General features: G+C 45.5%; 1 protein-coding gene across 4 annotated transcripts in view; it reads right to left on the bottom strand.

Annotated features, from left to right (window-relative positions):
• The window catches only part of ZNF831 (zinc finger protein 831), a 103,800-nt gene that overhangs the window by 71,736 nt on the left and 6,762 nt on the right, over positions 1–25,302 (bottom strand). The gene's annotated exons all lie outside the window — the stretch shown is intronic.

Below are 25,302 nucleotides of genomic sequence, written 5' to 3' on the forward strand. Positions count from 1 at the left end.
GTTTTGCTGAAATGCCCTGACTCTAAAAGGGAAGTGTTTGCACAACAATGTGAAGGTACATAGCACCACTGAACTGCGCACTTCAACATGGTTAAAAGGACACATTTTATGTTATGTCTATTTTACAACTTTTAAAAAGTAAAAAAAAAAAAAAAAAAAAAGGAGGGAGGGAGGAGGGAACCATATCTTTACTTACTTGATGAGTCAAAAACTTAGAATCATATAAAAACCTGCACACGGATGTTTATAGCAGCTTTAGTCATAATCGACAAAACTTAGAAGCCACCACGACGTCCTGCAGTGGGTAATGGATAAATAAACTGTGGTCCATCCAGACCGTGGAATATTATTCAGCACTCAAAAGAAATGAGCTGTCAAGCCAGGAAAAGGCATGGAGGAAACTTAAATGCATGTTACTAAGTGAAAGACGCCAATCTGGAAAGGCTACATACTGTGTGATTTCAACTATACAACATTCTGGAAAAGGCAAAACTAGGGGGCCAGTAAAAAGACCAATGGTTGCCAGGAGTTGGGGGCAGGAGGGATGGGCAGATAGAGCACAGGGTTTTAGGGCAGTGACACTACTCTGTGTGACACTGCCATGACGCATACGTGTATTTTTACATTTGTCTAAACCCACAGAATGCACACCACCAGGAGTGAATCCTAATGTACACTCGGTTAATAACAATGTATGACACTGAGTCCCCAGTCACACAAAAGCCCCACACTAATGCAAGATGCTCCCGACAGAGGAAGCTGTAGGAGAGGGGTGGGTTAGGGTGGTATTTGGGAACTCTTCCCTCATTTGGGAACTTTTCCCTCATTTTTCTATAAACCTAAAACTGCTCTAAAAAATTAAGTCTACTAACTTAAAACACTTTTTAAATCAAAACCATTTTTAAAAAGGCATATGAAAAGATGTTTATCCTTGCCGACCAAGAAATGCAAGATATATATACCACGGTGCCATGTTTTTACCTATCAGAGTAAAACAACAAAACAACAACAACAAAAAAGCAATAAATAAGTACGTGAAATAACTGGAGAGAAAAAAAGAGGGGAGGACTATATCATTACCACGATTATCATTTTTTTCTAAGAACTATTAAATAAATATATAACTATTCATCTTTTTAAGTGCATATCTGTGGGCCCCTCATATGATCTTGCTCACCCAAGTGGTATGGTCCCATATTTTGGGGTCTACACCTCTAATTTAAGATTTCCACCTGGGACACCTTCAGGCTAGACCCTCGAGATGGGTCCGATCTCCTTCCCTCCTCCCTGAGCCCCCGAGGTTGTAGCCACGGGCTCCCCGTTCCTCTGGTGTCCACGCCAGCAGGTCAGCATAGGGAAGGAGGAGAGCCGCCCAGGGCTGGTCCCAGGTTGCTCTGTCTCTCTGTGAAGGCCACACTTTTGCTGGGTGGCGTCTCCAGGTCCCAATTACAGCTCCAGCCCCTGGCCTCTGGGGTAACACTGCCAGCCCTTGCCCCCTCCTTCAACTCCCCTCAAGAGCCCACTCACACTTGCATCTGGGCCTGCCAGGGCCCAATGTGAAATTACAACTTAAATTATGTGCATGGTTGAGTTTTCCCAGAAAGCGAAAGCATCTCTGACTTTTGTCAGATTCTAGAGCAGTCTAGAAGGTGAATGGGAGGGGGACTGTCCGGTCAGATAGAGTACCACCTCTCTGAAAGCAGGAGCCCTTCCCCAGGCTGCTACAGGACCTGACTCCAGGGGCCAAACATATGGCGGTTCTCGCTACAACTTTACCCAAATTCATTCTGCTTGGTGACAAAATATATTTTGATTAAACAAATTGAGGTAACTGAGCCAAGAGGGAGCTTACCAACAAAATCATGGTGTACAGAAGGCTAATGCAGAAGCGCATCGCTTCAAATTGCCTGGCTTCATTATACAAATCCTGTGGTTTCCCTGTAGATGGTCGGTAGGTTTCAGATGTTTCGATGTCAGGGTGGCTTGGCAAATGGGAAGACTGCCATCTCCTGTCCTGCCTACCCAGGGCCGGGGTTCCCTTGGTTGACAAAAAAAACCTCCCAAGTTCCGGTTTTAGTTTCGCTACTTACCCCACTGAGTGGCTTCTGCAAGTCCCTTCAACATAAAGGACTCTCCTTTGTCAAATGGGGATAAACACGGAGGATTAAATAGATACCATCTACCAGCACTTGTCACAGCCTAAGCCCAAATATGGGAGCAATCTGCTGAAAACGATTAATATGATTTTCTCTTTTTTGCTTTTCCAAGTCAATTGGCTTTACCTCAGGCAGCCTGAGGTGTGTCTCTGCCTAAAGGGAGATGGTGACAACATACATTTTTACCTTCGTCACAGACGTAGCTGAGTCTTACATAGCGTCTATCCTGTACCAGTCACTGGTCCAACTGCTTTACCTGTATCAGGTCACCTCACCCACACAGTGGCCTATGAGGAAGGCACTGCTCTGGTCCAGTGAGGGGAATGATGTCCTGACAGGTGGAGAGATTTACCCAAGGTCAAGTCGTTGGGAAGTGTATTCCTTTCGAAAGAAGGAAGATGGACAGAACCAGGTTGATCCAGCCTCAAATATACAAACTAGGATTTCTGGTCGGACAACAAACTTGAGAGCAGATACTGTTGTTGAGAGAGAAAGGGTTTTTTTAAATTATCTTCTCTCTTTGTTTTATTGTTTTAGGCACCAAGGCAGGAGGACCTGTGCCTGGAGTCGGGTGGCCCTACATCCAATGACTGGTGTCCTTAGAAGAGAGGAGAGGTACAAGAGAAAAGACCACGTGAAGACGCATGGGACCATGGAGGCAGAGATTGGAGTGATGCGGCCACAAGCCAAGGGACAGCCGGGGCTCCCAGAAGCTGCGAGAGGCAGGAAGGAGCCTCCCCCAGAGCCTTCAGAGGGAGCACGGCCCGGCTCACACCTTGATTTTGGACTTCTGGCCTCCAGACTGTGAGAGAATTCATTTCTGTTGTTTTATGCCTCTCAGTTTCTGGGACTTTGTTATGGCAGCCACAGGACACTAATACAGAAAAGAAAGAAAATGATGCCATTTTCCTAGCCCTGGAAGATGGTGAGGAGGAAACGGGTTACATGAGGTAGGCAAGCAGGAGAGTCAGGTTTTAATCAAGAGAGGAGAAGGTGTGGGGGCAACACCAGGGCTTGTCCCATCTCCCTATCGAAAAACTGTATGGAAACGTCCAGGGCAAGACAAGGGTGAGCAGAGCCCCCACCCCAGGGAGCCCCCATGCCGAGGTCCTCCCATGGCCTAGATGGGGGTTGACTTAGAGCTCACAGAGTGCTGGAAAGGGGCACCTAGTAGGAAGAATAGCTCTGTAATGAGAGCCCCAGAGTGGACCCAATGGATTGCCAGATGCCATCTTGAAGATGTGAGGGGGATGGTGGGAACAGAACATAAAATGTGGGGACACAGGGGCCTGGACATTTATTTAATTGGCTCCACACAGTGGTTAGGTTAAGAGAGATGGCTCTGGAGGCAGGGCCCTGCATTTACAGATGCTGTGACTTCAGATGACCTGCACAACTTCCTTGTGACTCAGTTTCCTCATCTATAAGATGGGGAAATAGTAGCACCTCCCTCGTAGGGTTGTGTGAGAGTTAAATGAATTTTAAACAGGCCTGGCCCAAAGTACAAACTCAGTGAAGTCAACAAATACATGCCAGCTTTTTGAAAAATTTCCTCCCACTACCCAGGGAGTAGGGCTTTTGAGAAGATCCAGTCAGCTACCGGCAATGTAAAGGGATATTTTCTTTTTATATATCCAAGATGCAGCACGAGTTATGTTTTCAGGCTGTGACGCTGTCTCTGAATTATTACATTTAACGGCTGCATAATATCAGTCGTTGACCCAGGACGGCCAGTGTCCCAAACAGTATTCGGCAGATGGGAGGTGTTTAATAAATATTTGTGGAATGAATGAAGTGCAGCCTTGAGGAAGACTGTGGAGTCACTCAACATGAGGTGAGGTTGAATTCAACCTCAGAGGTTGCCAGAAAAGGAAAACAATGCTCATCACTTGTCACTGCCCCTGGCCGTCAAGTCCACGAGTGTGTGGCAGCTAAAATGAGGAGACCTGAAGCCTTGGTCAGCTGAGCTCCCCTTGGCCTTCCCACCATGAGCATCTCACTGCTGATTGCAGTTCCAGTGTTTGCAGGGTTTCAGGTACAATGTGCATTGAATATACAAGCCCCCTACTGCATTTGTGGATGAAACAAAGAAATGTTTCAACACCAAAGGAAAAACTGGCTGAGTTGGAAGTACTGAGAAATACCGTTTGTAGGTGGCCAAAAAAGTGGTCTCAATCCCTTACACCTCCCTGTTCCCACAGCCTTTGCAGGGGAACTTTGCTGCTCTACCCTCCAAGAGATGGAGACTTTTTATCTACCCCTTGACTCTGGGTAACAGAGTGGCATTAGGATGGCGAGCGGGTTCCAAGACTAGGGCTTGGGACACGGGGTGCGTCTGCTCTGCCTCCTCCGTGAGAACAAGCCCAACCTAGGGGGCTGAACAATGAGAGGCCACATGGCGCTGAGACAAGCCATCCCCGGGGAGGCCCTCCTGGCCCAGCCAGTCTCCCCCCCACACTCACACACACACACACTCACACGTGTAAGTCCAGCCAAGATAAGAAAAATCACTCAACTGAGCCTAGCCTAAAACACTGACCCATAGAATCAGAAGCTAAATAAATGGTTATCATTTTAAGCCACTGTGTTTGGGGTTGTTTGTTAGATAACAAGAGCTAACTGAACAAACAACGTGGCTTCAGCATGGTACCCGACTAAAGAATTTTAAGGGTAATTTTGACCTGTGGTGATGTCCACCTTGCCACATTCCTCACGACTGTGACGTTACTGATAACCCACTTCTCACCGCGGACATTGCTAGGCTAGATAAATTCATTAGCATTGAAAGGGTCATTATTGATAAGCCCCCTGGAAATGGCATTGTACTTTCCATTTTCCTCAAATGTCACAAGGTCTTGACATGCTTCAGACCTGAGTTTCTTCAGCTTCCCTTTTTCAACCATTGGTCACCGTTCCAGCTCATTTGGTGTCCACAATGGCCTGTGTCTGCTGATCTTTACCCTCTGTTTTCTCACCCATTTCTTTGAAGGGCTTGGACAGCCCATAAATTTGCATTTTAACCTATAGCAAGATTATCTTCCTCTGTGTCTTGGGGCAAACCAGCTCAAGTACTTGCATATTTTTTGACACGCATTTTAATTCAGAAATGTTCTCTGGAATGCAAACTAACTGGCTAGAAGAGAGGCTGCAGGTCACTATTGGCAGAGAGAGTTGGCAGATAGAGCTCCAACCCCCCTTGGCTTAGAGTACACTGAATGGTCGGCCACGATGTGTCTCCTCAACTGGGGGCTCATAAGAATGATCAAGACACTCACACTAACAAGCATTAGGTTTATTTAGTAAAGTATTTCAAACCAAAAGTGATAGACGAATTAGCAGTCTTCAGAGCAACATTAAATGGAGCGTATGACTATCGTAGTTTCATTTCTACCTATTGATATTTTCATCCATGCAAAGGTTTATGGAACACCAACTATGTGTCACAAAAGAGCTCATATTATGGAACTTGCATTCTAGTTAGGGAGACAGATAATTTTTTAAAAATAAGTTATATAATGTATCAGAAAATGATAAGTGTTATGGAAGAAAGAGAGCATGGTAAGGAAAGATAGGAGTGGGAGGGAGGGAGGTCGGAGAGGGGCCAGGCAAGGAGGGAGGGTCACTATTTTACATGGGATGGGTCAGGTGAACCACACTGAGAAGGTGCTGTCTGAACAAACACAGGCAGCTAGTTACGGAGTGAGCCAAGCTGGTATGTGGGGGAGGAGTGTTTCAGGCAGAGGGAACACCCAGGAATGTGCCTGGTGTGTGTGAGGCATAACTAAATGTAAAGGAAATGCAGTCATGGATGCCAGCTGTCCAACAATATTTTGTGATTCTTTCTGGAAAAAGCTTTTATTTCCCTGGGCCTTTGTTTCTTCAATGGCAGGACAGGGCAGGAAAATGTCTAGGTACAAAAAGACCTGAAATTGTACGTATCGAGGCACCGTTCTTAGTCAAATGACAAACAAGAGGCCTGTCTTTCGTACTGCTGTGCCTACACTCAGCACTATGGCAGATGGAGAAAGCACAGTTTACAGCTTTATTGCTGGCTGATAGACAAGGCTCACACAAAGGTGAGAATGGTCACCCAGGACCACCCCTCTTTCTCCACAGAACACAGCTTTGAAGGTGACCTCTGCGAGCCATCACGCACCCCAAAGGCAGCTCTTTCCATTAAGGACCTGGAGGTGTATCATGATCCCTTGCAGCTTAGAACATATAAAATTGTACATAACACCACAATCCACAATCGCCTGGCAGGATAGAAACAGATTTGTTTGTTTATGAAGTGAAATCACATAATTCAGAATATTGTATTGGTGATGGCTATTGTTTTAGATAATTACATTAATTAGGCAGGAAAATAGCAAACAGATGTAACTGAATTGCAAGCTGAATTCAAGGCTGGGTAGGACAAAGAGTCCCAAATACGGGATTCTGAGAATTACAACACTTAACCCCTCCATGTTAAACTGCCCACTTTGGAAATACAGCGTTTGGATGGACACTGTAAGTGCACATAGTGTGTGCACGAAATGCAGTGCACTGATGGGTTTTACTCATAAAGGTGTGGGGGTCTCAGTGAGGGTTGGGGGGTTTTCTTCAGTTTAAGTTTTCAGTGACAGTTGACATATTACAGTTAACTAGGGCCTGCAAAGCTTATCTTTTGGCTGCAGAGAGCTGACAAGAGATCACACCCCTCAAACTTCTCCATCTTTCAGCAATACCACCCTGCACTGAGTTTTGTTGTTGGTTTTTTTTAATTAAGGAACAATTTACATATAGTACTATTCACCCTTTGTAGTGTATAATTCTAAAAATTTTGGTAAACAGCTATAGTTGTGTAACTACCAACAGAGTCAAGATGCAAAAGAATACCTCCCCGCTGCCCAAACTGTCCCATGCCTCTTTGGCCAGCCCCTTCCTCCACCCCTAGCCAGTGGCAACCACCGATCCATCTCTGTCCCTATAGTTTTGCTTTTTCCAGAATGTCATATATATGGAGCTATAGCCTATGTCACATTTTCAATCCAGCTTCTTTCTCTTAGCATAATGCCTTTGAGATCCATCCAAGTCACTGTGTATTTCAGCAATTCATCCCTTTTTATTGCTGAACAGTATTGCGGTATGTGGGTGTGGCACAATTTGTTTATCCACTTCCCTCCCTGCTGGATGGTCTCTGAGGAGACCTGTGCAGAGAGTCAGGACGTTCACTGCCATCCAACAGCAATAAAACCATCCTCGCCCACACTGTCAGTGGAAGTCACATGGGGAATAATCACAAGTCATTCTATCTTTCCCAGGCACTGCCATCTCCCAAGGGAGAGATCAGTGACAGCCTAGTGGGGACCTACAACTACACCCTCACCAAGCAGTAATGACGAGCTCCTCCTTGGGGGGTCAACAGAAAGTGAGTAAGTGACCTGGACCTCTAGCTACCCTCTTCTCCTGCCAAACAGCATCCAAAAACTCCAGCTGAGGCAGAAGGTTTAATCAATCCAGACTCTATAACATAGTCCCCAAAATGTCCAAGTTTTCATTAAAACTCACTTATACTAGGAACCAGGAAGAGCTCAAACAGAATGAATAAAAGACAATCTGTAGATGCCTAGACCAAGACACAGGAGACATTGGGATTATCTGACAAAGATTTTAGAGCAGACATCATAAAAATGTTTCGATGGACACTTACAAATACGCTTGAAACAAATAAAAAATAGAAAGTCTCAGCAAAGACATAGAAAATTTTTAAAAATTTTAAAAAAACAGCCAAATGGAAATTTTAGAACTGAAAAAGATTATCACCAAAATTTAAAAAACTCAACAATGGGCTCAACATCAGAATGGAGGGAACAACAAAACAACAACAACAAATCAGTGACTTTGAAGACACAACAATAGAAATTTCCCAGTCTGAACAACCGAGAGAAAATAGGCTGAAAAAATAAACAGAGCGGCAGAAACCCATGGGACTAACAAAAGTTAAAGCAATCATGTCATCAGAATCACGAACGGAGAGGAGAACGGACACTGGGCTAAAGCAGTCAAAGAAAATATGGCTGAAAACTTCAATTAGGCAAAAGATATAAACCCATGGATTCAGGAAACTAGTGAAGCCAAAACAGGATAAAATCAAAGAAATCCTCACCAAAATACATCAGAGTCAAACTTCTGAACTGTAAAAACAAAGAAAAAGTTCTTGAAAGAAGTGAGAAAGAAACGACACTTTACCTATAGGAGAAAAAAAATTCTAATGACAGCAGGTTTCTCATCAGAAACTTGGAAGCCAGAAAAAAGTGGCAAAACATTTTTCAAGGAATGAAAGAAAAGATTGTCAACCCAAAATTATACATCCAGCAAAAAGATTCTTCTTGAATGAAGGAGAAATCCAGACATTCTCAAATAACGGAAAACAAAGAGAATTTGTCACCAGCAGACATACCTTAAAGAAATGGGTAAAGGAAATTCTCTAACCAGAAAGAAAACAATAAAAGAAGGACACTTGGAACATCAAGAAGGAAAAAGAACTATGGAAAGAGTGAAAATATAAGTGAATGCAATATTTCCTTTGGAATTTTCCAAATGACGTTTGATAGTGGAGACAAAAACAGCACTGACTGATATGGCTCTAAATGTATTAGAAGACATTTTTAAGACAATTGTAAATGGGGGAAGTAAAGGGAGATAAAGTTTCTACATTTCACGCCAACTGGTAAATAGTGACACCAATGGACTGTGCTGAGTATAGCCACACAATTAATATGAGGCTATCTGATGGAGTCTGCCTGAACCACAGACCACAAATGTTATCCCTCTGCAACCACACAGCTTCAGATGGGAGAGGATGTGTCTGCACCTTTTGTCAGTGACACTAGGGCCTTGTGCAGCCAAAGCACAGCCCACCTGTGGCTGGCGGTCCACACAGAGTGGCTGTTCCTTCTGCAAGCCTTACTTCCTTCCACACAGCCCAGGAGCTCCGAAGGCTTGTATCCCCACTAAGCACAGATTCCCAAAGCACACCCATGGCCCCTGTTGTCCATCACCTGCTTTCTGCCCGCACTTCAATGTCGCCTTTTGTTTGTTCAGCAATGCCAGACAAGGTTTAGTCTGGCTAACACAGCCAACTTCTCTGCCCTTCGATGGTCCAACCACAACCTCTCCAATGAGATCTGTACCCCTTCCAAGCTTGCTCCTCCTCAAATACTCTCTCTCAATCTTAGGGTACCACATAGACCTTCTTTGAGTCTTACAGTTAGTCTTTTCTTACAGTTAATCATGTTACTTACTGTGTGATTTCTACCTGATTACATATAGATTACTACAGAAATGGTACTGGGAGTGGGCCCAAGAGATGGACCCTTCAAGATGGGATCTGGGGATGGACTCGCTCATGCCATTGGACTGGAGTGCAATGCTGAGCTCCTTGCCAATGAGAAATTGGATGCTTGTCCCCCACGATATGCCATGGCATCCCCATTAATCAGGCTATTACAGGTGGGTGATTGCGATCAAGTGCCGATTGCAGCACATGCCTCGGGAACACAAGTGACTTCCACTCTTGCCCTGTGGCCGTAGTGATGACCATGTGCTGTGAGATGAATTTTATTTATTTATTTCTTTTTTAGTGTCTTTGAGTGCTTACAGAGAGAAAATGACAAGCTCAGGTTCCTCAACTCCCACTTCAAGTCATGGTCTGAGAATCGGACAGCCTTCCTGACAGCCCTAAAACAATCTCTTATTTCTTACAGCCACAGAGCTGACATTTCTGAAAATCAAACAGAAAACTTACTGGTGCAAGTTGCTTGATTAAAATGGCCATTGACTCCACAGTCTCACCACGTATCTCATGTGAAAATTAGGACATTAATTGGGTGAGAGTGCGATCCGAATGAGGACATCTTATTGGACATGGAGGCACAGACACTCCTCCAAATCACACTGAGCCTCTCCTACCAGTAGCTTTCCCTCCTGTGTCCAAGAACACTAGCCTTCCTCAGCCTGAGAACCCTGTGACACTCTCGCTTGGCCTAGATGCTTTGAGATGGATTGTTCGTTCTTGTCAGAACCCGCCACCACCCCCTGTTGCCAAAAGGCCCATAACTCAAGCCAAGTCTCAGCATGATACAGGGGGACAGGTGCACCCTATAGCCAGGGAGGAAATAACTTACACACCAAAAAAAGGGGGAGGCCCTTGCTCATGTCTGTCAGCAGAAACCTGGGGAACACGTGTGGGGGGATGGATTCTAAGGGTGTTACACCGAGGGCGGCAGAAAATAACACCAGGGATCACGCCAGGTTTATTGGCAGGGCTGCATTGAGTAGAGTCACTGGATTTAATGCATTATTTGTGCCACTGGACATGACTTTAACAGCGTACTGGGTTGGCTGACTGAATCCCGGACACACGGTGACTTACATTTAATGAGGTTGAGATGCTAGTTTCCCTGGCACGACATGGAGGAAGGAGTCTCCAGGAATGCTGGACTGGGTGTATCACGTGCAACCGCCAAACTGCCCTCCCCCACCTGCTCAGTACAATCCTGAAGAAGACCCAGAGTATCTCTCCTCGCTCGGGCATTGGGAATACATTAGTGAGGGGCACTTGCCTCCCTGAAACCTTTGTGGTTGGTCTTTTTTCAGGCCAAGATGGCTTGGAGGGATGTCACCCTTGAGAAGGACTCCCTGGTTTCAGTGGGATGACGGAATCCCAGAATCACAGAGGCCAAGCGGCAGCACTTAATTGCCAGAAGAAAGGTGGGCATGTCAACCACAGGACAAGAGGGACATGCCAGACATCAGAATCCTCTGGCTCTGAGAGATCTCCAACGGGAGCGATTGATCACGGTGTTCCCAGGAGTGAAACGGGTGCTGAGCCCATCAGGGTGTTTGCTTGATCTATATGCCAAGAAATGTTCTAAATGTGGTAGCCTGTAACCTGACCTGAGTCACCAAATACAGAAACACAGCCTTTCTGTCAGTTTTCAGACCTAAGTCAGTCCACAGACCCAGAGGCCTTTGATTGAAGAGAAGCCTGGGTCCCCTTGAAAAAGGACGCTGTACTCTGGCCACAAAGACACACTATAAATCTTCCTCCTCACCTTCCCTGAAGGGACCGATGGCCACATACTAGAGTGACTGTGATTTGGGGGAAAAAGTAAATACTCAGATTTTCCAGGGATTACTAGATACTCCAAGAGGTAAAGAACCCACAGCAGCTGAGGTTCTGCCCTGAGGGCGAGGGGAGTACGGGGTGGGCTGCTGAAGGAGGGAGTAACAGCTATAAACCACAGGCTCAGCTTATTCCAGAAACGAAGACGGGAGTGGCTTTGTGTGTGGTCTCTGTGCCCATTACAGGAATGGCTTTCTTCACATAGGCTAACCATTCTCTACTTCTTTATCCTTCACGTTTTTCAAGTTTATACCTGAGTTATTGGAGGTGAAGTTCACAATTTAGCTTGCAAGGAACAGAATTTTCAGTGAGCCCTTGACTAGATCTGAGGGTAATTGATAAAGCCCATGATGGATGCATGACTGGGTCTTCCTGTTTTGAATATTGACAACTTCTTCACTTGTAAGAAAGAGAGAGGGATCTGTTGTCTTGTTGTTTTAAGGGAGTCCTGATGTGAATAAAAGGGTGTGTATGGAAGCTGAGCAGCCAAAGGCATAGACTGTGTCAGTCATTAGTTTATTACCTCTTGACTCCAAATATACTTTTCAACATTTGCTGTATGATAAACAAAGCAACTCCTTTAAGCTTTATCCCTTTAACGTGGGCACAACACCCAGTTTTCCAAATAAAAGGCGCTGGAAGGACATTCCAGGAGGGAGTGGCTTCCCTTGATTTCCAGCAGGAGCCAGAGCAAGGGTCAAAAAGTATGGGTATGAGGACATCTTCGAGAGCCTACCCCTGCCAACGGCCCCAGATGCAGTCCCTGTGTAACCTCGCAGACTCAGCTTGGTGCTAATCTATCTGCAGCCCCCACACATGGAAAACAAAGGTCCCACTCTGCCTGGCCGCAGCCTGCCTGTGGCCAGAGGTCCCCGTGGATGTGCAGCAGCTCCTTCTGCAACCCCATGCACAGCCCACCTGTGGCCGGGGCCTCCACAGAGAACCACTCCACTTCCCACCGCTGCAGCCAGTGAGCTCCCAAGGCCTCTGTCCCCACGGGTGTGCAGACTTCCGATGTACACCCACGTCTCCTGTTGTCAACTGCATGCTTCCTGCCTGCACTCCAGCCTGCTGCCTTTTACTTCTCCCCCAACATCAGAGAAGTCCCAGCCTGGCTAAACCAGCCAACTCCTGCTCTCTGGGGGCCAAACCACAGCTTTTCCAGTGGGGTCTGAACCTGTTCCAAGTTCTCTCTTCCTCTCAACTCTAGAGTTCTTATGGTCAGTCCTTGCACTGTTAATAATTCCTATGTTAAACTTCTCTTATTGAACCTGCTATGTGGTTTCTGCTTCCTGATTGAACCCTTGCTACACCAAGATAAATCATATCTTAGGCCATAAAACAAACCTCAGAAAATTTAAAGAATTGAAATCACACAGAGTGGGTTCTCTGACCATAATGGACTCACACTGGAACTCAACCACGGAAAGATAACAGGAAAATTTCCAAACAGTGGGAAATTAAACAGCACACTACTAAATAAGCCACAGATCAAAGAGGAAATGTCAAGAGTAACCAAAAAATACATTGAATGAATGAAAGTGAAAATACGACATCTTAGAATTGGTGGGACACAGCTCATCCAGTGCCGAGAGAGAACTTTGGGCACTAAATGTTTATATTAGGAAAGAAAAGAGTCTTGAGTAAATAATCTAAGCTCCTACCTCAATAATCTAGCAAAAGAAAAGTATAGTAAACCTAAAGCAAGCAGAAGGAAGGACATAATAAACAAAAGAGAAGAAATCAATAAAATTGGAACAGAAAAATAATAAAGTCAATGAAAGAAAAGGCTTGGTTTTTAATAAGATCAATAAAATTGATCTTTAGAATCTCTACAAAGATTGAAACATGAAAAATGAGAGAAGATAGAAATTACCAATATCAGAAATGAAACAAGGTATGGCACTACAAACCCAGCAGATATCCAAAGGACAATACAGGAATAATGTAAATAATTTTATCCCTATATATTTGATAAATTAGACTAAATGAACCAACTTCTCAAAAAGCACAAACTATCACAATCTACCAAATATGGAATACATCATGTTAATAATGCTCTGAGTATTAAACAGACTGAATTTGTAATTTTCGAACTCACAGAAAAGGAGTCTCCAGGTCCTGATGATTTCACTAAAGAATTGTATCTAATCTTTAAAGAAGAATTCAACCTCTTCCAGGAAATAGAAGAGGAGGAAATAGTTCCCAATTAATTTTATGAAGCTAAGTATTACCCTGATGCCAAATCCAGACAAAGACAGTACAAAGAAAAAGAAGAAGAAAAGAGAAAACTAAAGAGCAACACCTCTTGTGAAAATAGATGCAAAATCCTTCACAAAGTAGTGGCAAATAGATTCTGCAACGTGAAAAGAATTATAGACATAGACCATGACCAAGTGTCCCAGGGATACAGCAACAAAATCCACCATATTAACAGAGTAAATAAGAAAAGTCACATGATTGTATCAATTGAGGTAGAAAAAGCTTTTGACAAAAGTCAACTCCTATTCATGATAAAATCTCTCAGAAAATAGAAATGGAGGGAAAGCTTCTCGACTTGATGAATATCCACAGGTAACATGATTCTTAATGGTGAAAACCTGAATACTTCTTCCCTAAGACTGGGAACAAGACAAAGATGCCCTCTTATCCAACATATTCCTAGTACTGGAAGTTCCAGCCAGTGTGATAAAGCAAGAAAAGAAATAAAAGACATACAGGTAGAAAGGAAGAAACAAAATTATCCTTATTTGCAGGTGGCATGATTGTCGATATAGAAAATCCCAGGAAATCTACAACAAAACTTCCTAGAACTAATAAGGAAGTTTAGCAAAGTGACAGGATACAAGATCAACATACAAATACCAATTCTCCTTCTATATAATAGCAATGAACAATTGGAAACAAAGATTTAAAATACAATGCCATTTGTAATCACTCAAAAAAAATAACTTAGGTGAAAGTCTAACAAAACATGCATAGGACCTATATGCTGAAAACTACAAAACACTGATGAAAGAACTCAAAGAAAATCTAAATAAATAAAGAGACGTATTGTGTTTATAGATCAGAAGACTAAATATTGTAAAGATTTCAATTCTCCCCAAATTGATATACAGGCTTATTTCAATTCCTATCAAAATCCCAGTAAGAATTTTTGTGGGCACAGACAAGATTATTCTAAAACTTATATAGGAAAATAAAGGAATGAGAATAGCTTGATTTTGAAAAAGGATAAGAATATGGGAAGAATCAGTCTACTTAATTTGAAAACTTATTATATAGCTATAATATTCAAGACTATGTCATCCTGGTAGAGGAATAAACACATCCATAGAACAGAAGTTAAAGAAGAAGGAGAAGGAAACTGAGCAGGAGAAGAAGGAGGAGAGGAAAAGGAAGAGAGAAAAGAAACAGATCCACACAAATATGCCAAACTGACTTTTAACAAAGGTCCAAAAGCAATTTAGTGGAGAGAGTACAACCTTTTCAACAAATAGTGCTGAAGCAGTTGACATCCATGGGCAAAAATAAATAAATTGCAACCTAAACTACACACCTTACTTACATAAAAATTAACACAAAATGTTAAAACAGGCTTCAATGTAAAACTATAAGGCTCTAGGAGAGAAAAAAAATATAGGAGAAACTCTTCAGGATCTAGAAAACAGAAAAGAATCCTTAGACTTGACATCAAAAGCATGAGCCATAGGGAAAAAATTGATAAATAGGACCTCATGAAAATTAAAAATATTTGCTCTATGAAAGCTTTGGCTTTTAAGAGAATGAAAATAGCAGCTACACACCAGGAGAAAACATTTGCAAACCACATATCTGACAAAGGACGCCTATCTAGAATATATAAAGAACTATGAAAACTTAACATTAAAAAAAAATTCAACAGCAATCCAACTAGAAAATGAGCCAAAGAAGATTTACAGATGGGAACAGCACATGAAAAGACATTCAGGATCTTTAGCCATCCAAGAAGTGCAAATTAAAACCACAGTGACTGCACACCTATCAGAACGGCAAAAAATGAAAATCACGACAACACCAAATGCAGGTGAGGGTGCAAAAACGTTGCAGCTATGAATGTGAAGCAACACAGCCATTCTGGAAAAGAGTTGAGCAGTTTCTTTTCAAAAATTGCACATGCAACTACTATTCAACCCAGGAATTGCAGTCCTGGGCATCCGTCCCACAGAAATGAAAACTTCTGTTCACACAGAAGCCCAGACACGAGTGTTCAGAGCAGCTGTGTTTCTAATAGCCAAAAACTGGAAACAGCCCAGAGGCCCTTCAGCAGATGACTGTTTCAACCAATTGTGGTACGTCCCTGTCATAGAATATTACTTAGCAGCAAAAAGGAGGGAACTATTCCATATGGAGCCATTAGACGAGTCTCCAGAGAAGTATGCTGAGTGGGAAAAGCCAATCCCAAAGGCTACACCCACTCTCTATGGCTCCATTTATACAGTGTGCTTGAAATGACCAACTATGGAATTGGAGAACAGCGAATGGTTACCCGGCGTGAGCGGAGGACAGCGGGAGGAAAGTGAGTGTGGCCCCCGGAGACGCCTGTGGTAACGGAAATGGTCGTATCTTCACGGTTTCAACACCAATATCCTTCCTCCTGGTTGCGATTTGTAAGATGTTACAACTGGAGGAACTGGGGGAAGTGGTACATGGGGTCTCTCTCAATTATTGCTCACAACGGCACATGAATCTATAATGGTCTCAAGACAAAATGGAGAATTTATCAAAATCATAAACAGTAAATAAATAAATCAAAAGAAAGAGAATTGAAACAGGAACAACCTTCCCGGCATGTGAGTTGATGTTATCAGATGTAGCATCTATGGTTTTACCTAAAACCACGTCCCTGAGCCCCACTCAGCATACTTCATTTTCCTTGACTTTGTTTTCCTTGTATAGATTCACTTTTCCTCATGTATCTGTATCTTCCAAGGGTATTTTACAGCACGACCGAGTAAGGAAAAGGTGCACCGCTGCTGTGAATACAAAGGGATCATAATAAAACTACAGCTAAGGCTATGAAGACCTGCGAAGACCTCTCACTAGGTTGCAAACCAAAGCAGAAAACAGACTTTCTACGGGTATGTCCCAAAAGGGCTCTTCAGATATTTCTGCACGTGGCCAATCCAGGGGGCCTCAGCCATCATCTGGGTCACCCAGATGATGGACCATCCCCCTCCCCAGCTTCCCTATTGAAGTGCAACCTTCATCCATTGGCTTTCTCAGAATCTTCCCACAGCCCCCAAGTTTGCCACAGAACCTAAGCACTTGCTCTAATTAATATCAGCCTTGTGGTCCTAAATGATTGATTTTTCCTGGGGCAATAGAATTAGGGTGGTTAAAAGGCACATTATTTTAAATGGGCCCTGACATTTATTCTGTTTTTCCCAGTCAGCTGATATTATCATTTTTCTAAGTTGCATCCTGTCCCCCATTGCATTGCGGCAGATAACATCTTTGGTTTCATTCTTACAGAAAGATTTGCTACGGGAACAGAGAAGCACATTACCTCCCAGAACATGGGCCCTGGGGCTTATCTGACAGACCCTCCATCTCCTAGCTATTTTGGATACTGGGAAACCAAATACGTGTGTAAATACACGGTCCAGAGTCCACGGTCCCTTATAAATCTCACTGAAAAATGCTACCCTTGGGTGGTTGGTAAATGGGACCGCTATAAATAATATCTCTATCAAATACCTTGATATTTAGATTATACTGTACATTTCGCTTTCCCAACTCTTGGGCTGACATAATTGATGTTTCTAACAAATTTACACCTTCGATTTAGTTAGGTACATCATCACAACAGAACACTGCTTACAAAGCACCAAATTTTCTTACAGCTTGTTTTTATGTTTAGCACAACGTGGTTTGTGGACCTGGTTTCTGACAGCCATTATGAATTGCGGTAAATATTTTGACAAAAACCAACCATGGTGTTAAGCACACAAGAGAATTACGAAACTGGCTCAGACCCAGTTTTACGTAGCATTTTCTTGGTAACTGCGCACTTGAAGATAACTACATCATTAAGAACATAGGGTAAAAAAGAGTTTGCTTTTTTTTTTAAACTGACATCTTCTATATGCCTGTCTCATACAGCATGTTACATACCTTTATGAAGAGAGATGTATTTTCAGCCGGTGATACTCTGATTGAAACACAAATAGCCTGGCCTGAAACTGAGAAGACATCGCAAGGTCCGGGAAAGACAGGAGGCTGGCCACCTGGAGAGAGGGGGGCTCCGTGCCCTCCTCCCTGCCCGTGTTGGGCGTTGGCAACTCTTAGCTGAAAGGCACATTAGGCGTCTTCCATCGGTCCCCAATGCGCAGGCAGCGTCTCAGGGGACAGAGACATGCTCCCGGCATCTTAGGAAATACAAGGAAAGAGGGCGGCCTTCCATGAATTGGCCTTTGAGTCAATTCCGTCTCGAATTGAGAAATGCACCGTTCTGAGCAACCTGGAGGGGACTCAACAGAGATGAAACCTGAACTGGCTCAGAAATAGGAAGTCAATGATTGTCTATACATTACTTAATGTCACAGTAGGAACCCTTTGAAAACAGGAAGAGATAGACGCAGAGAGGGGAACAGCTTAGAGCCACAGCTCCTGACTTTGGCATAAGCATGATTTGACTACGATCTAAAAACCAGTAGACAGACCTCTGCCAGGGAAGGTGTGCAACCCATTGTATGAAAGTTGAGGTTGTTCTGTGCAGGCTCGTAAGAACTGGAGCCAGTCTGGTCATTTTCCTGGTCACGGGGTTAGGAGCGTCTGCAGAGCCTCCCCGTGAAAGCCTGGATGTTCCTGGGGGCCCAGAAGGAGCATCTCCACCTCCATTGCAGCTGATGATGGCGGGAGGCCCCACAGGCTCTCTGTGAGGCTCTCTTTATTCAGAACTTTGACATTTGTTTCAATATGGAACTGTTTGCCTTAAGTTTTATATTTAAGATACTGCCCTAAAGTATGATGTTGATGGCTGAGCTTTGGGTGCCCCTTAAATTCTGCTCCTTCAGTGAGTTCCTCTCTCGAGCCACGCGAGTCCTAGCCCTGCTGTTGCTGACTTCCGAAGGAGTGATGGAGAGTGAAAAACACAATTATTCTAAATGACGGGGGCTGAGAGGCAAAACGGGTCTGTAACTCAGAACAGGAGCTAATGGCAAGAAGCGCGTTTGGAGTGAGATGGGGCACCAGATGGGAAGCTGACCACACACAGTGGTGGTGTGTTAGCTTCTTTCAGCCAGTTTCCCGATGCTCTGAAATGTGCCGTTTTTCACCAGGGAGAGGGAGACTCCCTCGCCCCACTTTGCCATCAGTGATACCCAGCTGGTCGTAGGTCTAAGCCTCATGTTAGCTAGATTGGGTTTGGGGCGGGGGGATTTCATGTGGCACCGTGAGCTGAGCTTTGAAAGAACCCCATTATGCAGATGCACGGGGCTTCCACTCCCACTACCCCCACATCAATGGGTATGCAGCTCGCTGGCGGTGCAAGCCGCTACACATGCAAGAGGCCTCAGGGAGCATGCAGCTGAGAGTGGACGAGAGACAGATGCAGAGCCAGCAGTCACGCAACTCGCCCGTATGAGTGGGCCTCCACTCACTGGCATGTGGAGCACAATTCACCTCCAGGGTCCCTTCCCCTCCCCAGGGACCCTCAGAACCCAGCTACCAAGGAGTAAATGCCTGCCAGGCCCTGACACTGGCATCCATTCTGGTGTATTTATACTTGCACCTTTCCCACTGTTAAATATGATAAGAGCCATCCCGGCCAAGAGACATATAAACACAGCATTATGGGAGCCCAGGAGAAGAGGGGTTGGGGAGCCTTCCTGGAGGAAATGACAGATGAGCAGGGCATTGCAGGATTTACAAGAGTTTGATGGGCAGAAGCAGCAGCAACAGGGAAGCTAGGGAGGCCTGAAAACGTACGAAATGTGAACACTTGTGAGGCTCCACTGTCCCTGAGAGGGACAGGGCCATGAGACAGCAATGGACCTGGGGAGAGAGAGGGGGATACTCAGATTGGTACGAGGCAACGAAACACCCACACTCATGCTGGAGAGATGGCCTTCCCCTGGAGTGGGGGAGAACCCCCAGAAGCCTGAAAGCTGGAAGGCTCAGGAGCAGACATCTATGGAAAAAGACAGGCTACAGCAAAAAGGGGTGAATGAGGCTCCCTCAGGGGGCGAGGCCAGGTGGTTCCCAGGCTTAACTGAGGAAGTCCTCAGACACAAAATTGTCCCTATATCCTAAAAAGACCTGGATTTGCCTTTTTTCTCCCCAGTTGCAGTCTGAACGCACTTCATTAAGATAAATTAATGAAAAAGTTACCTCTACAAGGACTACTTTTTAAAAAATCACCTTTGGAGTTGATTAAAAATAAATATATCGGCAGGTGAATGGATACACAAAATGCAATATTCATACAATGGACTATCACTAGGTCATAAAAAGGAACGAAGTGCCGATCCATGCTACAGCATAGAGGAACCCTGACAACACGATGGTAAGTGAAGAGGCCAGACACAAACGCCACATACTGTACGAGGCCACTTATCTGAAATGTCCAGGAGCAGCAAATGCATACAGACAAGAAGCCTGTACAGGGGAGGGAAGGCAGTGAGTGCTAATGGGTACGAGTTTGTTTTGGGGGCGTAGATGTTCTGCAATGAGATAATAGCGATGACTGCACAACTCTGTGCATATACTAAAAACCAGTAAATGTTATAGTATGTGAGTTATATCTCAATATAATAAATAAATCGCTCCCCTTCCAATTTTTCTTTGCACCATGATGTAATTCAACTCTCCAGAGCATGCGACAGATAACCAATGAGTTAAGCATGTGGCAATAGTCACCACAGAAAAAGTCATTTTCAAAGAATGGTGAACTCACTTTCTCGGGCCTTGTATTCCCAGGGAAACAAACAAAAACGGTATTACCGCTCCCTTGCCAAAAGCAAGGCTCATTTGGCAGAATTGCAGCCTGCAGTGACTGTTCTTTAAAACAAAGCTATTTCAAAGAAAAAGCAGCAGAACCAGGAGAAGCGTCAGACATTCTGTGTGTCCATGTGAGACCAGGTGAGAGGAATAGGGGCGTCCAGGGGCCATGCCGCATGTCCCTGCATCCCAGCAACACACACTCCTGCAGAGAAAGCCATGGCCACGGGAGCTCGATGAACCTCTGCCTTTGGGGTTCAGTCCAAGGGACCTTCCCCAGTCCCCCAATGTGCAGTCATGTGGCGGAGAGCTACAGGGAGAGGGGCTGGCTGCAGCCAAGTGCCAGTGCAGCCCCCTGGCTCACCCAGGGCTAAGGCTGTGGTGAGCTGAGCAGGAAGCCTGGGGCCCAAGACCTGGCGCAGCCTCCCCAGCAAGCAGGGCACTAAGCGCTCCTCAATGCCTCAGATGAGTCAAATCGATAGTGTCTGCAAGACAAGTCTCTCTGGCATGTCCCCAGGGGCTGTCCCCGTGCCCACATCCTGCTGCCTGCCTTTATTCCTCTCCCCCCACCTCCAGTGGCCCTCTTCAAAGCACTGAACTGAGTCTAGCACAGCGCCATGGTCCCCAAAGTATGTTAAATAAATAAATGACAATGGGGAGATATGTTCGCTTGTGTCTTTGTTTCAACACTCTTGTATACACCATGGACACAACTGATGAAGGGCCAAGACGGGGCAAGACCAGTCAAGACAGCCTGCCACCCCTCCTCGGGCGACTCTCCGAGATGGACGCTCGGAGCATGGCTCTCATTCCGCATGTCCACCCCTTCTCGGGTTAGCTGTCCCATATGTCACGGTGACTGCTCCGGCATTCCTGTCTGGCCCCTGCCAGGCCCTCACGCACAGCCCACCACATGGTGGACTCAGTGCTGGGCCCAGAATCAGCCCTCGGTCAACATCTGCTGAGTGACAAAACTATCAGATTCCTCACTCCCTGAGCGAACCCAGACCTTTCATTGAGAGACTGACAAACTCACAAACCAGGTGGGACGTGCCTGACCTGGCAAACCTCATCAGTGCCCAACTTTGGCCTCTAATCAAACTCAGGGACTTGGGGGTGGGGGTGGGGGTGGGGACAGGGAGGTAGAGGGACATGGCCCCCTCTGGGGCTGGACACCACTGTCCCTTGGGAGCACACACTCAGATTTTCGTTTAAGCCAGTTCCCTCTTCGGGTTCAGTGGGCTCCTCCTCATGCTCTCCTCATTGTCATCCACGTGTGATGAGCAATGAGCTTGAACCTGCTGGAGCCCTGAAGAAAGGAGCACCCCACAGATAGGTGACATTGCACTGGTGGCTGTTCTCATTTTGTACAGACAGAAAAGTGCCCCCCTCCCCGAAGTGTAATTGCACAAGTGCCCCATGCAATTATCCGTCTGCACGTCCTCAGAGCCACTTAAACAATGTTTTTATTTAAAACATGATGCATCCAGCCAGTTTTTGATTATCCATGGTAATGGGGGTCAAGGATCAGTTGAATAATTGAAATGGAAACTTTATTTCCACCGAGAGTTTCCTCCACCTCCTTCTTCCTTCCGCTCAGGAGAGAGGCGCTGTTGGTTTGTGGAAGTCCCCATCCCGGCCCCCGCCAGGCCTTTGTGACTGGCTTTGTGGGGGACGCTGAACACCGCCCTTCCCTTCACTGGGGCTGTGAAGGGAAGGGGCTGGACACAGCGTGCCTTGTTCCTCATCACCAAGCTGCGTGTCATCTTCACTGATATTTATAACGTATTTCTTCACATTGACTTGCTCTTGTCACTCAATTTGCCCCAAGCTGTAATCACAGTTGACATGGTCATGATGTATTTTTGTATTTCATTAAAATAACTCCCTAAGTATTAACTTTTTTAAAAAGTGTTATCAAAAGATACCACCTGACTTGGGTACTAGAGGAGAAAGATAACCCTCAGAGAAGTACTATTGAAATCCAGATAAAGTCTGGGGTTCGGGTACAGCTGAGTACCAGTCATGACAACTACCCCACGCTCATGTCATACCCGGGGGAAGGGGTATGGCGACGCCCTGTGCTAACTTTGCACCTTTTCAGTAAACCTAAAAGAATTCCAAAAGGGAAAGTTTCTTCAAAAGAAAGAAAAAGGCCCACCTACAGTTAAAGACGTTTTTTAAAAAGGTTTTTTTAAAGAAGTACCCCTCTCTGATAATAGTCCTTAGGAAATGACAGACCACCTCCTGAGTCAGTCCTTCGGATTCTTCTGACACCAGGACGGGCTGGGTTTGGTTGGGTGTCTCTGGCCCAAAGTCCCTGGGAAGGGCTGAGTGAGAAACCAGAGAGATGCCCAGTGCTGTGGCCAGTGGCTCAGTGACTAGAAGGCAGAAGTTCACCAAGATGACGTCCCTCTGACTCACAGGTTCGTTTCTCCAGAATGGTCCTCATTCCTTCTCCCTGTGCAGCAAAGGCTGTTGGGAGATAAATGCCCGCCCCACCCCCTGCCACCCCAACCCTTTCCAGAGCAGCTCCCATCACGCTGGTGGAGACGGCTCCATCAGGCTGGCTCCCGGCTTCCGTGGCCGTGACTGACACATGGTGGGGAGGTGTAAAGCCTGGCGGGGCCCATCACCTACGGTGCTCTCCCACCGTCACTGCCTCTGCAGTTCTTCACCCAACCCCGTGCCCCTGGCTGCAGTCTCACAGAGCCACATAGAAAGCAAGTGCCTAAGTGACAGACAAACAGCGAGGGGGAGGAAGGGCCTCTGGTTCCCCTACAAGTGTGTCCCTATTTAGGAAGACGTGATGTGGTTCCTGAGCACTCGGCCACCAGACTTCTCCCCACCGAGTGTAAAAATGAAATCACTTTCAGCACCTGAAGTGATTCTGTTGGCATCACCCACTGCTTTTGGAGATTAATTTTTTAGACCAGAAAGAAAAAGCCCTACATTTCTTTCAGCTGTAACAAGAAAAGCTGGTTCCCCCCCCTCCTCCCACGCTCAAAAGTTTCTTATATAAGGAGTTTGTTTTTGTTTTTGTTTTTCAAGGGGAAGAGTTCACAGGTCCAGATGGGGAACAAAATGGCAGGGCTGGGACCCCACCCCCTACCACCACTTGGGAGACAGGCTAATCAGCATCTTTTGGATGTATTTACGAAAACAATATGTTTAAATGTTTCAATAAACAGATTAAAACACAGATTTGTATATTAGCCTCTGCCAGCTGCTTCTTCAGCCAAGAATCCTTTTGTCCTTGTGAAACCAAATGATGATTGTTCCATGAGCCCAAGTCCCAACCTGAGCCCCCCGGCCCTTCTCAGAGATGTAGTTTCTCTTCCTTCCTTCCTCTGATCTCACACTCTGGCTTTACCTCCCACTGTCTTGTCCTCTGGCTGTGTTCTTATGGTAAGCCCCCCAAGAAGGGAGTGGAGCTCCAGTTGTAAGCCACCCAGTTTCCCTCCTAAGGCAGAGTTTAGAGTCCCATCTGCACACAGAGGGAAGAGCAAGGCTGACATTTGTGTCACCCTTCCCGCAGCACAAGCACAACCATCTCCAGCTCTCCATGGGACTTGTTTTTAAACGCTGGGCATTTCAGGGTCTTTGGTTGAGCGCCAGGAAAAATGCACACCTCACACATCCATTCTGCAGGTTGACCATCACTTCATACCCTCCAGGAGGGGTTTCCTAGCACAACTCTCAAAACCAAACTCTGAAGATGAAGTCTTCCCCATGTAGGAGAATTTGCCCCTTCGTTCCGCGTCCCCATCTCATCTCTTCCCATTCCCAAAGGATAAGGGCTCATGGAATTTAGAGGTAAAAGTACTTCAGGGGCGATCTAACATGTCCCTTCCCCTTCCAGGACCCATAGCAGTCTTCCCCGCAGAGCTGGCATCAGAAGTCTCTTCACCTGGACCTCCTGGAAATCATGCCCAGTAAGATTCAGCACATAAGTTAAAACCGGTGTGCCACCCCCACACTTTCAAGGTCATAGAGGCGGGACCAGAGCCTACCTCTCACCAGAACCCATGCAATTACCCACAACACCAAACTGTGGCTGCCACTGTTTTTGTCCCGGTGTTCTATGCACATACGTGCAAACATCTGTGGACATATGTACAGAGGTACAGATGAGAATACTGATGTACACATGTGCCAGCCCCTCTGCTCTCCCACCCACTGAAACCAGAGCTTCCCGATGAGCTCCTTCACTTCCCATGCCTTGAGAGGGTTTTGTCTTCACTAGATGGCTCTATAGTCTTTTATGTGATACATAATCAAGATAGTTGGGGAGAAAATAAGGTCAAAAGCCAATCAAGTAGATACTAATGAGAAAAGCAATGGAAGAAGAGGCCACCCCCCTCCCCCACCGCCACCACCAGCTGTCGGGGAAGTTACATTCAACTGTTACCTTTCTACCAAATATTTCTTGAGTGCCAACCAGCTTCCAAGCTCCCTTCTACGTCAGAGGATTAGGGGACAGTAAGACAGAGACGGTCCTTACCCTCATGGGGCTGACATTTTAGTGAGAGAGAAAATCAGAAACAGGAAAACACATGAATGAGTCAGGAAATTTCAGGTAGAGCTATGTGTGATGAAGAAAGAAAAATGGAATGTGATGACAAGTGACGATGGAAGGGAAGGAGGCATCCCTGAGGAGAGACCTGAAATTAAAGACAGATTCAGCCATCGGGAAACCCAAGGGCAAGAGGTTCCAGACAGAGGAAGCAGTAAGTTCAAAGGCCCTGGGCTGAGCCCTCACCTGTCAAGGTAAGACCAGCAGAAGACTAAGGGGTATACAGAGGAGTGGTGAAGAGGAAAGTGCTAGGAGACGAGGCCACAGGGCATGGAGAGGACAAATGACGCAGAGCTTTTCAGGCCACAGGACAGCTTTTATTCTAAGTAGCATCCACCACTGCACGGAGGTAGGGAAAGCAACTGAAAAATGCCAGGGGCAGAACAGAGGAAGGAACTTTGCACAGAGCCTGAAGA

Source organism: Rhinolophus hipposideros (genome assembly GCF_964194185.1).
Source record: "Rhinolophus hipposideros genome assembly, chromosome: 22".
In the NCBI taxonomy this organism is placed as follows: domain Eukaryota; kingdom Metazoa; phylum Chordata; class Mammalia; order Chiroptera; family Rhinolophidae; genus Rhinolophus; species Rhinolophus hipposideros.